This window comes from Pyrgilauda ruficollis, unplaced genomic scaffold, assembly GCF_017590135.1.
Source record: "Pyrgilauda ruficollis isolate IOZ18807 unplaced genomic scaffold, ASM1759013v1 scaffold33, whole genome shotgun sequence".
NCBI classification, from domain to species: Eukaryota; Metazoa; Chordata; class Aves; order Passeriformes; family Passeridae; genus Pyrgilauda; species Pyrgilauda ruficollis.
This window is the reverse complement of record NW_024524711.1, coordinates 3708203-3726758: the sequence shown is the minus strand read 5'-3', so window position 1 is coordinate 3726758 and position 18556 is coordinate 3708203. Positions and strand designations below refer to the sequence as shown.

Genomic DNA, 18556 nt, shown 5'->3' with positions numbered 1-18556 from the left:
TCTTTTTCTATTCAGTGGCAAGTGTCCAAAGGCCTGGCGCTCCATGTAGTTCAAAGGCGCATTGCAAACTCTGCATCGGTAGCATTGCAAATGATCTTAAACTAGTCCAGGAGATTCTCCATGTCCTATGGAAACATGGATATAGTCCAACTTTCTCAGCCAAATCTGAATTGTTTGTAGATCTGAAGTCCTTATGTTGTTGGAGACCTAACAGCCCCTGAATCTCCAGAGCTTCTCCTCTATGCCCTTATACTCCATTTTTAATCCTCCTTCCTGCCTCCTGCACAATGCAACGCCCTGCCTTTTTCCAAATCTCTGCTGCAGCTGCCAAAGTCCTCTAGGTCTGCCTTTAAATTTGTAATTCCACTGGATCCTCTCTGATGGGTCACCAGGGAATACTAGCAGCTGTTTTGCAGGAAACGCCACATCTTCTAATCATAAGCAAAAAAAGCAAAGCAATAGAGGGGCAACACGAGCTCCAGAGCCACAAGCACAGCGTGTGGGAAAATGAGGCAAAACCACATTCTGAGTAGGAAGTCTCTTTTCAAATTTTTGCCTTGACTCTTATATGCAAGATCAAGCACTCAGCTCACAGCAAACCTTACAATGACACTACAGCAAATAGGATGCCCATAAAACATGTCAAACATTGCAGTTTCCTACCAAAAAAGATCTTTATATGATCCTGAAACTGCAGATTGTCTCTTATCTGGACTAGAAACAAAAACCCATTCCTTACTATATCTCACCTGCATCCACACTCTCACCCAACATGTGCTACTCAAAATTGATCAAATCAACTGAAAAGTTTTTGCCCAGTTAATGCCTTCTCCATCAGTATGACAGACAATCATGGAGGAAAAATGTAAGGATATCATTTGAGCATAGAGAAAGATATGTCTTTCATCTTTCAGTGCTTTTTTTTTTTTTTTTTTCAGATACTTGAAACAAAACAGGAAAAAAAAAAAACCCTTCATGTTGTCAGAAGACAGACAATAAAACTTTGTCAGCACGAGTCATTTTGAAACACTACTCTTGTTTAGCATGATCTGACTTCCTGTGTACAAGAGGCCTAAAGTAAAAATCAATTTTAGGTTGACCCATGAATAACTCAGAGACCCAGTGTTACGGCTTATAGCTTGGTATTATGCTTGGTAAAAACAAACAAAATTTAACTGCTAAAACTCTGAAAGGTAAGAAAGTTATTTACTGCCAGTAAACATTTATAGAATAACAAAACCCCTTTTTAAGCTTGTATTCATCACAACACTTGAGTTCATAGTCCTTTTACTCAGAATAGCATAAAGTAACTGATCCAACTGCCCTTAACAAAATATGAATACTGTTACTCCCCATTTACAATATTTAAGCAGATGGTAATGAAATTTAGTATTTCATAGTCTTGTTGATGAAGATGTTACTCATGGTAACTCATACACCGCCTAAGCACAAATTACAGTTTTTCTATTTACATTATATCCTGAGGTGCTTTGTTGCACAGCCTTTCACTGTGCAAAGTTGAGCAATGTATACTTACAATTTCAATAAACAGTAAATGAAACCTACCACCTTGTACTGATCCCAGTTCAAAGTTTGCAAATGTACTTGGCATTAATCCTAATAAAACCAAAACAGAAAAAAACCCCACACATGCCCGAAAAGCAACAGCCAGCAACCAGAAAATGAACAACGTAGACTCTTGCAGAAATGTGTCATCTTGCAGGAACTGGCAGCTGGTTCATAACAAGAATTCATAAACACCTTGTAAGCACTTTCATTTTGCAGCCACAGTCTGAAAAAACACTAGCAAAGCCCAGTATGTGAGGTTAAACAAAACTAAAATTGTATTTGATGTTAGCAAACTACAGCATAATGTTGCAAGATTGAAGGATAACTTTACCAGCTTTTTTGACAAAACACTATTCCAAGTCCAGCTGAAAAAGTTTGGAAATAATATCCGCAAACCGTTCCACCCTTCTTGCACTGCGCACTGGAAAGGAAACAGCACAGTCGGTTTCATTTTGATACTTCTTGTAAACTGACAAAGGAAATAAACTGCCAGCTCCAACCCCCGGACTGATCTGCTGCATAAAACACTGCTCAACAATCACAAGCTTCATTCCAGGTCAAATGACATAACTGGGAAATTATCAAGTGCTAAAATAACCACCGTTCTGCTGGTGTTTATTTACATTAAACACAAGCTTCGCTTTCTGATAGAAACTCACTAAAATGATTCTCCATTTCACAAAGTCTACAAGTGAGTAGGATCAGCAAAATTATGCAAAACATCCTGCTAGAAGAAGAAATGTAAACTGAGCCACTTACAGAGAGGAGCAGGCTGCCAACTTAATCTGATTCTACGACGACTGTAAACATGTACTTTTGGAACGTGAAGCGATTCACATTGCCACAGATGCCGTCAGAGAAACACAGCAACGTGATTAGGTATTCTGCACACGGGGGAAAATCCGGCAGATGACCTGCCGCAGCAAACACCAGACCTCTGCGAGCACACACCAACTGTTTTGACTACAGGCACTTGTTAAGCACCAAGTTTCGGTCCTACCAGTTGGACACCAGAACTGAACTTGTGCCAAGAACAACACGAGCTGAAAACGGCTGCAGGGTTTTTCTTTTTTCCCCTTTTTCTTTTTTTTTCTTTTTTTTTTTAAATAATAGTTGATACAACTCAAGTAACTGCAGAAATGAGCCAAAGTGCAAAATTAAAAGCAGCAAAACCCACAAGTGAATATTTAGAAGAGGACACTGAATTTTTACTTCCTTGATCCAGGGAAGAAGGAGAGTGGCGTAAAACACAGTAGGATGAACCTGATGTTTGCCTGGAAATTCTTTTATTTATGGAATAACTTGGCATTTGTCAGGATCATTATAAAACACATGAGAAATAATCTCTAGACTATCACTATTTTACATCTATGTGGCCAAATATCTTAAAAATGGCAAAATTCCATGAAGAGCCACACAGAGCACTTCCCAGAACACTATTATTCCTCATGAGTAAAAAGCATGAAAAGAAAGAAGAGTCAAATGGAACTCCCAAAATGTTTCAAATATTGCAATTAATTATCCTAAATGTAAACTGAAGCTTCTGGGTACTTGCCTGCTTCTTTTATAAGGATTCTGAGATATAAATATGAAGCTCCAAGGTATCACTGAAGTATCAGACAGACAGGAAAACAACAGAAGTGTGAATACCCTGCCCTGGTGACAATGTTAGTCTTCACACCATTGAGCAGGAAGACCTAGATTTAACTGTAGTGTCAAGGTCTGTTTCTACAGCTATAAAAGGGGATATTAATGATTTAGTGTATTAACTTGATTAAAAAAAGAATTGAAGACTTAAGTAGGAATTCATCACTCCTGTAATGACACAATTCACATGTAACCAGCATTTGCCACCTGACACATTGCTACTGCAGAAAAAATGACAATTTTCAACTCTATATTTCTCAGCTCAGCAAGGCCAAAAATCCCCAGGCAAAAAAGAAGTAACAGAGCAAGTGAATCTTGGGTACACACTTTTCTGAGTGACAGCTTACCAAAGAAAAACAAGGAAAGCTTATGCACAGAAAATTCACATTCTCCTGGAAGAGACGCTCAGGTAAGTCCAACATGAAACAAGAGTCTGGGCTAAATACCACCTCAAACCTTCTGTTCAGCACCAGAAGGTCAGCCCTCACCATCCTTTTGCACTGGTATCTTACTACCTGCTGACCCACATTCCCACTATTTTTGTACTAGCACTTAGGGCATTATCAGCCCTAAACTTAGGACAGACATATCAAGTGAAATGCTAAAATATTTCTAGCAATCAAGCCACGGTACCGTCAAAGGTAAATACGGCCAACAAATCAGAATTTTGTGGGTGATTTTATATGTGAGGAGAAATCTTTTATTTGGCTAATGTACAAATTTATAAACAAATCACTTATTCATTTATTCAAACACCCAACTTAAATAATTACACTCCAGATTGTTGCAAAATAGAGGAAAATTTAGTATTGTCATCCTCTCATGCTTTGAACCATGTAATAGACCTGTTCCCTCAGGCAGATCTTTCACATTCAAGGCTGTCTAATGACACATATTTTTATTCATTTATACTTATGAGGTAAAATATTTCACTGTATCTCTATTTTCCTCTTTAACTATTTTTACATAACAATAACAAAATAAAGTGATTTACGTACATTATCGCTTTAAGAACTAATTAAATGTTTGCCCTCATCTATCATAAACCAGAAATGTTTAATGTTTCTTTAATGTTTTACTTAATCCAAAAATATATAATGTCATTCCTTTTTATTGTTAAGAAAAGATAAGCCATTGTAGACTGAGATGGTTTGGAAAAAAAACAGTGCTCTACTATGACTCCAAGAAAACAGGTTATTATTCTTAGGTGACATAATCTTCACCTGGTTCTGTGAAAAAACATGACACCAGATTTTATTCAATACCAAGATCACATATCATAATCTCATTTTATCATTCCATACAAATAAATCCTAAAGAAATAGTAACTTCACTGAAACTAGCCCAAAATAACATCTTTGCAGGACTTGCATATAGGCTGTTGTTTAAACCTTCTGGCTTTTTCTGTTACTTGGGATGCAAACCCAGCACCTGGTGAATCAATGTATTTCTTAACAAGCTGTTTTTTAAGCACAGAAATAATGGAATTTTTTTTCTATAAATTTGCAGGTTTGAATGGTAAATGGCTCCATCTCTGTTACCCTGAGCTTCTTTGTCCCCCAGCAGCCTCATCATTTCATCCTGTATCCACAGTCTTTGTCCCTCTCCCCAAGGGATAAGCTCTGTTTGGTCTGCAGGTAGACATGTGCCAGCTGTCAGTACAAGCTGCAAATGTGCTACTACCACATGGAATACTGTTCTCTGGGCCACATTATTTAAACTATCTCCTCACACTTGCTGATTTTCACAAGACTGCTGAAACTTTGGATTTTTGAACCAAATCAGCAAAGAGCTAAGAATTCTCAGACAAAAGAGAAAATAGATACAATCACGTAAGGTTTATTGATATTATTTTTATTACTAGTAGCATTATTACAATAATTATAATATTTTGGGAAATCCAAGATAAAATCTACATGTGATTTTTTTTTACTTGGTTTTTTGTTTGCCACTCCTCATGGGTATTCCAAGGCATCAAATTAATTCCCTAGGATATTCTGACATAATTTCAAAATCCAGGTAACCATACAGATCTGCCCAGATCTGTATGATAGGTACACTTGTTTTCAAAATTAAATGAGCCTACATTTAAGTTTCAATTGGCTTTATCAAAACCTGCTACAAAAGCAGCATAACTGTCAGTTCAGAGTATTTCCTCATTCCAGACATTTTAGATAAATAAGTTCACTCATCTTTCAAGCACATTATTTGCCAGAGGTAAGAAAATCTATTATTTAGAATGCTACATGAATAACCACAAGTGATAACCCCTTAGTACACAGCTTTCAAAATGAATGTGGAAAAACAATTCCTGAAGAGGTCACTTGTTCACGTTTCCCTCATTATATACAATAGCTCTCACAAACAAGAAACCAAACTCTTAACCTTCTACAGAAAAAAACTCAAGAGACAACACTGAAAAACATACTCAAATACAAAAGTGGGTTTGTAGGGCATTTTCAATCTGTTCCTCTCCCTTTAAAAAACTCTTTAGTTCTGTATTTACATACAGCTTCTTAATTCTAAAGTTGGTTTTCACTTTAACTTGCATCATTTATGACTTCTAACTGTGCAAACTAAAGAAACTCAGACCTAACTGCACATGAATGAAATAAATGCAAATTAACCTCTGAGAGTCCAAGTGACAACTACGTCATATTCTATCTCTTCACGCACCTCTTGACCATTCATCCTGCAATGAACTTCTCATAATACAAATTACTTCTTTTGGATAAACTATGTCTCCATTCATAATTTAACAAATTTCCATTCATTGCTTGTGATGAGAGTTTTTTACATTTACAATATTAAATGTCTGCTATACCTATATAGATAGATAGATAGATAAGGTTTTTTTTTCAGATTGGTATTTGCTCAAGTTTTTTTTTTAAGTTGAGCTTTCCAAAGTTTATTGAAGCATGGTCAGTGTTTGAGATGCTGTGTGAAGAAAGGCATTTTCCAAGGCCACACAGCCATTAGAGTGCAGATCTTAATTTGAAGCATTCCAAGTTTATTCACCCACCGATGCTGCCTCTGTTTTAGAATAATGTGGCAGGAATGACACCGGGAGAAGAGACAGGTGATTTCCAGTGCAACTATCTACCAAGGTGCATGAACAGCTGTGCAATTCTGTTTTCTCTTCTCCCACTTCCAATTCCCTGAATAAACTGTCATCCAGTGCAGATGGCTCTAACTTTCCATGGATCTGCTCAGAAGCACATATGTATCATATTTTAGAAAAACGTGTTGAAAAGAAAAAATTGTAGGTCCTCACCAGCTGAAGACACAGGATGTTTTTCCTATGAGGCATTCTAATTACTTTCTATAAGATAACAGAAAAACAATCTCATTAAAGCAAGGCCTAGCTCAACTCAGAACAAATCTTGTGAGTTTTAACACAGAGAGTAAGCAAACAAACCAAGATGATTAGAAGTCCTACTTGAAGCAAATCCATACAAATGAACCAGTTTTACCTGAAGAGGTTTAACTACTATATATGTAAAAGGATGTCTCTGAGAAGAAGCATGCAATAAATATCTTTCCAAGGTATCAAATGTTTCATGTGTGTCAGTCATTTTTGGTTTAAACCCCAAGAGTCGATTGGAGCATATGTAAAACATTAGGATGATTATTTCCTGCTAGGACTTAGCTGGCTTTTTATAGTGCAAGAACCTGGTTTTACCCATGCTTAGTGTAACGTTTCACTTCAGGTGGGAAGATATGAATAGGACATATGTTTGCCAAGACATGAGAGTAACCCTTGGTCAGCCAAGAAATGACTACAGAGAGTAAGCTTGGAAGCTAACAGGAAGAAGAGAAAACAATTTTAAGACAAGGATTTCAAAATGGGTTATTTATAGAATCAACACTCAATTATCCATGGTCAGATTATCTGTACCAGAGATGCAGAAACAAATCAGCTCCAGCTGGGCTCATTAGCAGAGGTGCAGCTTGGTGCAAATGTCCCTACATTTCTAGGGACATTGTGGGTTTAAAAATTACACAGCATCTCTTTTTCAGCATAAGACAGAAGTTCTTTTTTCAATCTAAAGTGAGTCACTCCAGTTGTTTCTGTATAGCACTTCCAAAGGCAACAGCACTGGGGAAAATGGCAAAGACTTCAGACAAAGCCACTGCCTCGCAGTGTTACCCCCACACTCTGGGTCCCAAGAAATTTTATGAACTCAGGCACAACGTCAAGCCTGAGCTGGCTGTGTGCATTCCTGCATTCTGTGTCAGGGCTGCGGCCTCCGGCAGGGAGCTGGGTGCAGACAAGCACCAGATACTTGTGACAAGGCAGGAGCCAAGCACCAGCCAGCATGGCAAACAGCAGGAACCTCAAATACAGCTGGGGTGGCCTCTGTGCAGAGGGACTGAGCCGTGAGATCCCTTGAGATTACAATTTATACTTAAGTCATTTAAACCAGATATTCTGAATGAGGGAAAAATTAAAACAAGTACTTTTCTAACTTCAAGAAAAACACAGCCCCAGCAATATCAATCCAGCTTGAAGCTGTTTTCCTGGCCACAATGCCAAAAATGTAATTGACAGTGAAATACAAAGGTAGATTTAAAAAAGGGAAGGAAATGGAAAAAATCCAACATGACATTTTTTTACCTACCAATTGCTTCCTCTGAATCAGACTATCTGTGTTCTTGCTCAAGGACTGAAACCTTTCTCCATCTGTCAGGAGACAGCAAACTCCAGAAGAGACTATGATCTTCTGGAAGTTGTCCCTTCTCATCAAATTCATGTTCTATAGTTGAAAGAAATCCTACTGTTTAGAGATAACAAAAGATACTTCTAAATTGGAAGAATTTGAGATTCAATTTGGTTTTTTCCAGCAATGGGAGTCACTTAACCAAAGAGACAGGGAAAGGACAACAAGCAGGATACTGGCATGGTAAATCTCAGCTATAATCAACTGACTCCAGCTTGATTACAGAGGAGGAACTAAACTCTGTATTTGGCAAATGGATCACAGGGCAAGTCTTTTCTAAAGCTTTTTGCTGAGTCTGACAATTGTTAGCTAGACAGTACAGCAGATTTAACCAGCAATGGCTAACAAGTGAACCAAAACTAACCATGCCTGAGCTATCACCCCTTGCATTTGCCTACTGTATCTAAGTACTGAGAGAAAAAGGTTTATTTACACTGAACTGCTCAAGTAGTTTCAAGTGATAGCTAGAAACAGAGGATCACTAAGTGCAGGATGAGATAGAAGAAGAGGGTTATCTATCCCATCAGAAGATGATTGTAATACTGGGGGAAATCTGCAGGTCCTAAATCTACAACCTTTTTACCCCCCTTCTTTTCCTCCTCCCTAGTCCCAAATTCCTTGTCTTTCTAAGTTGCTTAAGGTCTGAAAAAAAGTAATTCAAGGAAAAAAACAGTTCAAAAGCACATTCGCTATGATAGATATTACTTATAAGAGAACTCTGGCAGTTTTATTTGTTCTTATTTCTCCTTGCATTTCAGATCCCTAAATGCCTACTGCATAAAAAGTGATAGCAGTGGCAGTTACGAAAGGTCTGCTGTCTGTCTTTGCTGTTTTGCCTAAGGACATGAGGTCTATTCTCAGTATTAGGGACTAAATATTTTGGAAGGTATAACATTCAGCAAAGAAAACCAGGGAACAGATCTTCTGCTGTATAGTATTTGCAAGTCTCGTGTATGGTATTTATCTTGGAATACACACTAATGAGGACAGCAGCACAAGCACTACAAGGGAAAGGACTCAATTACTGTAAACAACTGGGAACAAAAGACTGTTAAACATTCAACAATCACATCAACAGAAGGTTTAGAAGTCTTTACCTCTTGTTTACTGTAACAAGATTAGGTCAAGCTTCCCTCTGCCTCTTAGCCTCATCAAACTAGGGAAGACCATAAAAACAAAACCACTGCACTAACTCACTCATTCACTGAAAAAACTCACTGCCCTGCTCAAAGTATCGGAAAGATACCAAAGTGTGGGGGCTACTGCCACAGTAAAAGCCAGCCTGTAACTTCCAGCTAATTGGCTGCATATCTGTCAAGCACATACATGCAAACCACATTACATAAACTTTCTGCTCCCTTACTTCTCCTCCCACTCCAAGATATCAATTCTAGCCAAGAACTTGATTAGCAACAGACTATGAAACACTTTCAGGGAACATCAGAAGTGGCACTTGCAAAAGGACAGTGAACTTTTATGGCCTGAAGGCCCAGAGCAAAGTGCGGCAGCTGGCATCAGGCATTGCATATTACAGCTGCAGTCATACCATGAACCAAAAAGAGATGCAATTTCTTTTTCTGCTCTTCTTCCCTTTCAAAACATTCCTGGCACACCTTTGGCTTCAATCAGGTATTAATCCATGGTTGAATTACAGTGTATGGATGGAGACCAGGCACATTGTATAACACAACCTTGAGTCTTTTAGCATTTGCTTCCTAGAATAGACTGCTCTCGCCCTGCAAGCACGGTGTGTATTGTTGTCTCCAGATGTAGCCTCATGGAGCCAATATACTGAAAAAGGCCTGCTGAGCCCTCTTTCACAAGCAATCTCGATTCATCCTTTATCAGGGACCTCTCTCTTGTTAGTAATTTTATGCCAGTTTAGGAATTGTAATTATTACATACTCTCCCACCCCTTCCTGGCTAACTGTAAAACCAGACTACTTTTGTAGGGCTTCTGTCTTCCTCTTCATAATTACCTGTCAAAATCTGGTACACAGTGAGTTTTAAACAAATCATTCTATGCTGGTTTTGTATTTTAATTAAATATAAAGCAACACTGGTAAGATACCTCGGGACATTTCTCACTTTACAGAAATCAGAGCTCATTTAACGGCCACAGTATTTCACAGACTTAGACAGACACCTCTATCAGGTAACACTGGTTTCAAGTAAACAAGTAGGCTTTATTTTTTTCCCTGAAAAGTATAATGAAGTTTTCTAGTGTCACTTAGATTCATAACCATTTAGAAAAATGTAACAGAGATACAGAACTGTCTGTTTTTCTCCTTTTAAGTTCATTAGAACAAATAGAGGGAGAATGTAATCCATGCACACAGCAAGTAATCCAGCTGTAATTCATACCACAGCATAGCAGAGGTAAAGCGGTAATACCAACATTAAACCTGATACTATTTAGCCCTTAAAGCTTGCAGGTAATCCCTCTCTTTCCAAGAACTGCACACTGAGAGAAATCAGATATATTCGAAGAATAATTCAGTATCATTAAAGTTTTAAATAAGATTTAATTTTTTCAAATGAAATAATTTAAATTGAGCTTAGACATCTAGAGCCATATTGAGGCTTCCAAAAGGAAACACTCAGCAACTGCCTTATTCTTCATTTAAAAAGCTCTATGGAATACATATAAAACATACACAAAAAAAGTTGACAGCTGCCAATTCAAGAGTCAGCAGTTCCCCACTAGCATATTTTGTTTAAACTACTTTGGTACCACTGTCATGTTATTAATCAAATCTAAAAAAATAATTTAAATTTAAAAAAATACTACCCATTACCAATGCAATCATAGTTTGCATTATTTTTTAACCACATTGCCACATGTTAAATATACCCAAAAAATGGCAAAAGAAAACACAGAAGATACAAACACATACTTAAGGGAGAAATCAAGGTAACTTCTTCCAAATATGGCTCTTGCTAAGTTTTTAGTTACCTGCATGCATTTCTCTTTAATCTTTCTGAGGCTGCACCAAACGGAGCTTAGAGTCTGCTCTCAAGCTAAAAATCTTAGCAATAATTTGTGTAGATTTGTGCAGATAAAAATAAAAATCACAGACTATATTAGATTCCAAGACTGTAAGCAACACGAACTATCATATCTGCAAAACAGCATGCTGATATAGTTGGGAAAAAAAGTAAAAATAATCACAGTACAGATAACCAAGGGTCAAAGTTCTGGTTATGCATGAAGTTTCAGTATTGGCACTTCCTGTTCTGAGTCTAAAATACTCATAATTAAATCTATTTTCTCCTTCTTTGCTAAAGTAATGAACTGCTATTCTCTCCTTCATATATCTACACCTGATTTGCTCCCTTACATTACTGTGAACCATTAGGCCAGTTTTAAAAGCTCTCCGGTGCACAGGAGGCATTGCCACACTCAGTCGCGCAGGCCAGGGCTGCGCTCAGGCTTCCTGCACAGGGCTCAGCCCGGAGCACCCTCCCGGAGCGGGGCGGGAGCTGGATGCCATCCTCGCACCCTGCAACGCCTCAGCTACATCGGACACCGCAGGTGCTGCCGGCAGCCCTGCAACACTTGTCACCTCCCTCCGCACCGCGCAGGTATGAAAGGCTGTGGGTGTTTTTCTCCAGCAACAGCTGTGTCCTACAACCTCGTGCGGCTCCTACACCAGGTCTCTCACGCCGCTCGAGCACAGCGGCGACAAAGCAAGGCAGCATCTCTAGCGACCCTCACTCACATTCAGCCCGCCGCTGCAAAACCCACCAGCAGCACCTTCCCCTGGCGCGCTGACAGCTTCGCCTGCAGGGCTCCGGGCCGTCCTTCGGCGGGGGCCGCCGGGCCGCAGGCGCCGTCAGCGGCCGGGAGGCTGCCGGGAGCGGAGGGCCGGGAGGAGGCGAGCAGCGAGCCGGGAGGGGGAGAGCGGCGGGCCCGGAGCTCCCCCTCCCGGAGCCGCCGCCGCTGCCGCCCGCTCCGACATCCGTCTTTCTGCTCCCTATTCACGCGACGAGCAGGGAAAGCCCCAACAGCGAAAGGTCAGGAGTTAAAGGCAAAACTCGTTTCACTTATCGCCAGATTTTCCCCCTGAAAACTCGTCAAACTTCTAATTTTCTTTTGGAAGGCTTAGGGAAAGTCAATCAACAGTGCCACAGCTTCAGCTACTGCTGGCAAGGATACACACACTGTCCACATAAACTCCAAATTCAGCTTCTGAACTCCACACAACAACGTATGGTAACTGGTAATAAAAAAAGTAAGCTTCTGAGGATCTGATTATCTTTGATTTTTACACATTGGAGTACAAGCGGACCAAGCAGATTAAGATCCTGTTACAGTCAGCTGCTGGATAAACACAAAGGTCTTTATCACCTATTTTTCTTCTTACAAGTACTCTGTACACACAAGTATGCACATATCAGAGCTATGGTGTCACCACCCAAAATAAAAAGTTCAGTCAACAAACTGAGCTTTGCTGTGGCACAGCTCTGCATGTTAAAGCATCTCTGTGCCAAACCCTCAGCCAGCTGACTGCTGCTGGAAATGGTGGGTTCCCCATTAACCAGAAATACTTCCTTTGGCATAACTCTCAAGATTTGGAATGGCAGTATGTTTAATGTTTAATGATACCATTACAAGTAATTTGTTTCAACTATATTTAAATGGGCAGCCACTCAGCTCTTCTCACATACATGCAACTCCTCTTGCAGCCAAGGAGTTGCTGGCTTGTCCACTAAACCCAGCCAAACCCAGCAATTTGCAGCAGACCAGCATGGGACCTCAGTTTAAATGCAAATTTATTCTCACAGCTGTGTCCAACATGAAACATACCAACAAACGCTAGCTCACACTGCAAGGTATTTTACAATGTTTCACTACTAAATTCCACATATTTGAACACATACATGGAGTGGTGTTCCCCAGGAAATTAAGCTGAAAGTTGTTCTCTGGAGTGCTGCGTTCCCTGGCTGCGCACCCTCCTAACTATGCAGGGATCCCAGTGGGGCGGGAGCAGGAACGGCCCCAATTTATTCAGGTTTCTATCTTAATCACACAATCTTCTGCCTGAGGCCTTGGAAGAAGATGGGGAGTGTGAAAACAGAACCAGAACTCTCAAAGATTACTTACAGTAAGTAAGCTCTTCAGAGGGCAGTGTGGGTCCTCCTGGAAGTGATTTCAACTGGACAGAAGAGAGAACTGGATTCAAAATACCCTGACCCACTGGACCCAAAAATGGAGCCCAGAAATTTAGTCAACAGATCTTTGAAGGTGCATAACCAGTTGGTTTGTGGCTTTGTTTGGTTGCTTTATTTAATTTGAACATGGGACTTGTAGTAAAAAATAAACCACTATATTTTTGAGGCATAAATCTAGCTCAACAAAATAGCCCTGAATGATTTCCTAAACAGGAATCCCAGAAGCATTCACTGCAGGTGTACATGCCTGTGAGGCATGTACACCTGCAGTGAATGCTTCTGGGATTCCTGTTTAGGAAATCACTCACTGCAGGTGTACATGCCACACAGAAGAGGCAATCACTGAAGCCAAGGAATAATGAGACACGATAAAATATGGAAGTATAAATAAGCAGAAGAAACAATAATAGGTATAGAAATAATAGGCAAGTAGTATCAACATGCAAATAAATAAGACAAATAGGTACAATGTTTAAAACTGACTGGGAAAAAAAGCTACCAAAAATGTATGCTCCCAGCTTAAGCAGAGAAATAGAAGGTTGAAAGGAACTAGTGGTTGTGTGGTATACCTCCAACACTTTATGGCAAGGACATTACACACTGCTAATACCTATTTGTATATCTCAGATTCATGCCTGTGGAGCAGCTGTCAAAGCATGTTGTAACACATAATCCTGGGGATCCACAGGGTTGCAAGGCTGCTGCAAAGTGAATGGTGATGCTGCCCCACATCAGCTTGTGATAAAGGTCATATCAGAGGTCCTGAACAGCCAGTTAAGGCATTGAGTGATCATGAATATTTAGAATATAACACAGGGTAATGTTAAGGGAGAGTTAACTTCTATAAAAAACCAAAACAACGCATCAGAATTTTTGGGGGTGGGTGGGTGGGGAATATGCATAGTAACCATGCAAACAATCTAGCAGAAGTAAATTCAAAGCAATGCTTGCACTATCTGAAAATAAAAACACATCTTCTGAAAACCAAGGCTGATGTTAGCTTTTGTTTAAAATAAAATCAGGATCTTGACAGTTTTCTGTACCTTAATATTGGGCATCTCAAGTGATCCAGCAATAAATCACCTAAACCAAATGTTTCATGAAGTGATAACCAATGCTTTAGTTTTCAATCTAAAACGGGAAAATTTTCAGCAATATTAAGACACATATTTAAATAGGAAAGGGCTTCTACAGTTGAGCTGAAGACCACAGACATTAATCTTACAGACTAACTTCTGTAAATAACTATCTTTATACAATGTGATGCTAACAGAGACAGTTTGTGCTAATTGACAGACAAGTTCTACATTGAATCATATTGAGAAAATGGCACACAGGAAATAATTATTTTCTAACTCTAGGATCTTAATACAGAAATTTCTGCACAGAACTCACAATCTGCAGAAAGGCTAAGAACAAAACTAATCAATAGTTAAAAGAACTATTCATTGTAGGTAATATGGGGGAAAGGATTTTTTTTTGGTGAGGAATCACTTTCTTTGCTCATCTTGCAAGCTTTAATTAAGTGTCTATGAAATAAGGAGTGGCTAAGAATGATTCCTTTTTAACTTGTTTTCAGGCTATAAATGTGTTTCTGCTTATAGTAATACTACATATAAAACCATTAATAAGACTGCCTACTTACCAAAGCCCAGATATAGACATTAACTTGCCTCATGTGAGCATCAAGTTAGGATATCAGGGTGTATTTAAGCTTATCTTGAAAAGAAAACATCTAATCTCTGTAGTTAGATTTGGACTGATGAAATTTGGTTTGTGTCTATTGAAGAAAAAAAGTGATATGCCAGTAGCACTTTATGGGGACTCTTTTATGCTGGGCACCAGAATACTCCCATAGAATTTTCAACATGAGGCCCAAAATTTAAATATTAAGTGCTTTCCTGATGGACACTGGCATTATCAGACAGCTTGCACATTTAAGCTACTTGAACCCAGGAATACTTCTTAGTACCCAGCACACGGAGACCACCTAGTCTGGAATGTGTATTGGGACTAAAACTTTAAAATCCAGAAACAAGAGTGCAATCTGTTGGGAGTGTACATGTTTCTTGCTAAAGCTCTGCGGGCCTAAAACAGTGCTAAAATTAATTTTGCTTCCTTTTACTGCTAGGTAGGTCAACATGCAGGATTTTTTTTCCCACGTAGAAACAAGGCTACAGCTTTGGTAATTCAACACCAGCAAAACCAGAAGAGACTTCAGGCAAAAAACTTTAACCCAGTAAAACACCAGCATGTATATTTGAGTAGCAGTTATACGAAGCGTTTTGGGTTTTTCTCTATTTGTATGTTAATCTCACTCTGAACCCCAAATCAGGTTTCTTACGTTTCAGTACCATGGATATTTCAGCACCAAAGGACAGAAGAGGGGTGTTAGAGAAATGCAAGTCAGAGTGCTTGAGAAAGCCAAAATTGTACTGATTTTGCATGTGGAGATTATCTCAGAATAACAGCTGATAATTTCTGCAAACATTTTATCTTAACCACATTTAGCAGAAAAGAAGACAGAGGACCCAGATCTCTATGAATTTCAATTATCCTGACTCAACTCTTCAAACAAATCAAGCATCTGATGTATTTTCAGAAGCACGCTCAACAAAGCTGTGTTTGTGGCCTGTAAGACAATCATTTTACTCTTAAAGCATTACAGACTTTCATAAACAAATCAAATTGTTGTACTGAGGAGGAGTACAAAGCTCTGACTAACAAGTGGTGCTTGAAAGACACTCAGTTATGCTTACATTACCTTACAGATGATACTATTGCCTCAGCAATCCCAACTTTTCACAGCAGCTCCTCCAGAAACCCCATAGGATTCTGGAGTCTTGTTTAATCTCTTGGAAAAATGAGGAACACTGGTTTACTTGAGGAGCGCCTTAGTCCTGCACAATCCACTCCTAAATCTATAAATTAGACTGTTATTTTTGGGAAATCCTAGAAGGACTGACATATATCCATATTCTGAGATAGTTCCTTATTTTTTCTGCTTATCATCTCCATGGATCAGAATTTTTCCATATTTGAGGTAGAGAACTCCACTCCCTTTCACTTGATTTCAGTCAGACATGCATGAAGTTTGCTCCATCCTACTCATAAAGAGATTTATGACAAACAGGGTTCTCTCCCTTTTCATACTCTATCCAGCCAAGAAGGTGTTGTCCATATAGGTGTCAAAATGTATGTGTAATAAAAGACAACCTACCCTCTGCTTTCTTAGGAAAACACCATCTTTTCAGAAAGTGTTTATTTAATGTCTAGCCCAGGATTTCTTGTTTCTTGGTCAGACCCCCTAGGGGTTCCTAAAGACCAGTTTGTCTTATTAAAGATGAACTATCATAACAACAAAATTAAGAATGAGTTCTTCTCATTTTGAGTTGGACACAGCTTTCTTGCTGTGAACCTTCAAACTAAATCGAGGCAAGTTGAAGTACCAAGAAGTGATCCACTGTCTTTTCAAAATAGCTAGAGTTAATACTGTGTAATCGTGTAAAACCTAGTCTTTGTTCTCAGTTGCTTATAAATGACTTCAAACACTTGGGCACCTCACCAGTGCCATGGTTTCAGCAGTGCCACTGCAGGTGGCTCAGGTACTTCACTTAGGTACACATCATGCTTAGGTACTTCTAGGATAACCAGTGGAACTAACCCAGCAAGGAACATACATCCCTCCTCCTACACTTAAACCTCAATTCATCAAGTGAGCTCATGGACACAACACATCTTCAGTACTTCTGTCATACAACTTTTTCCACTGCTCTATGTCTCTAGAAGTTCTTGAGTATTTTAAAATGATATTTACTAACATAATTTATTGATAATATTTACTAATTTAATAATGCTAAATGATACACAAAGAGTTAATGAATTCACAAGTAAAATACACAAAAATAGTATTTCTTAAAGGAGCAATGCTGCTGTACCTTGAAGTGGTTTCTGAAGTTTATTACCTTTGTCCTCATACACACACTGCTTCCTTAAGGTGTTACAGGGTCTCAAATGTATTCTTTAACTACCTACAGCAAACAAGAACAAATCTGTTGCTTGATGCATGCAATGCTCCTCACGCCTTCTTAAGCTCCCTAACATTGTATTTCTTAGCTGTGAAATTCCACAATCACAGGTACTAGCTGGTATCTCTTACTGACTTAATTCAACTGATAATAAAGGGTTTATTTCAATTAGTCTCACATTAGAATCAGTGATTTAGATTTAAATTAAATTCACATAATTTTCACGTCCTCTGGGTATGCATGTTTTGACAGTACTGCAAAAATGTGCTGCAAGTTGCATAGAAGTTGATTGAAACCGTCAAACCAGTATTTAATTGCTTGCTGACATGTACCTCAAAAATAGTCCAGAGTGGATTTATCTGAACATACGAAAGCACATGCAGAAAACACATTTTAATGACATCTCCATGCACTGGAGAAATCCAGGTTTTATTGCTACATTTTAAATTACTGAATCAAACACTACAGGCTTTTGCCTGTCATTTGCGCTATTACTACATGCATCACCTCAGACTTTGATACTTCTTTTTGCCATATAATGCATTTTATAAAATAATACCACCAAAATTAAACAAATAACAAAAAGAAGTTTTAAATATAAAAATTTCCTTACTTCTTTTGTTCTGATCCCCAGCCTCTGAAAAATCTGTAACATCTGTGCAGTCTCATTAAATACATATGTTCAGATAATGTACAAGAAAAGCAATTCATAAGCAATGTGTAAAGTTCACTAAATTTTTACAGAAACTTTATGCAATCTGTCATTTCTTCTCTCCTGATACTGGTGCTGCAGAAGGCAATATTCTGGACACGTAGTCCAACAGTCCTCACCGCTTAAATCTCATTTTGTCTAATTTACAATTTTTACTTTAATCCTTATCAGTCAGTAAAGTTTTAGAGTTGTCTTCTAGACTTTCTATGTCTTTTTTAACAGGCTTACTTCACACATTAAAACCTACTCTTCACCACATCCCTCTTTAGGGCTGCGAATTCCTGCTAGAGAAGAGCGCTTTTGGGAGAAGGAAAAAAAAGAGAAGAAAAAAAAAAAAAAAAAAAAAAAAAGCATGTTGCCACCAATTCTTAGATCATAGAATCACAAAATAGTTTGGGTTGGAAGGACCTTAAAAGTCATCCAGTTCCAACTCACTTGCCACAGGCAATGAAACCTTCCACTAGACCAGATTGCTCAAAGCCTCACCCAACCTGACCTTGAACACTTCCAGGAATGGGGCAGCTACAGCTTCTCTGGACAACCTGTCATACTGTATAGAATTTCTTATAAAAGCTAATCTTAAACCAGCCCTCTTTCAATTTGAAGCCATTCCCCCCGTTCGGTTGCTACATGATCTTGTAAAAAGTATCTCTCTAGCTTTCCTGTAGCCCCCTTGGTACCGGAAGGTGCTCCAAGGTTTTGCC

General features: G+C 38.8%; 1 protein-coding gene across 5 annotated transcripts in view; it reads right to left on the bottom strand.

Moving 5' to 3' along the window:
- Positions 1-18556, bottom strand: part of ATXN7L1 (ataxin 7 like 1) — a 110568-nt gene that overhangs the window by 36405 nt on the left and 55607 nt on the right. The window contains exon 1 of one of the 5 annotated variants that reach the window (XM_041474622.1): positions 11686-11735. The exons of 3 other annotated variants lie outside the window; for them this stretch is intronic. The gene's annotated coding sequence lies outside the window, so the exon portion shown is untranslated. Of the gene's footprint in view, positions 1-1900; positions 1991-11685; positions 11736-18556 lie in introns of those variants that run through there. One more of the 5 variants, XM_041474621.1, reaches the window with a different exon arrangement.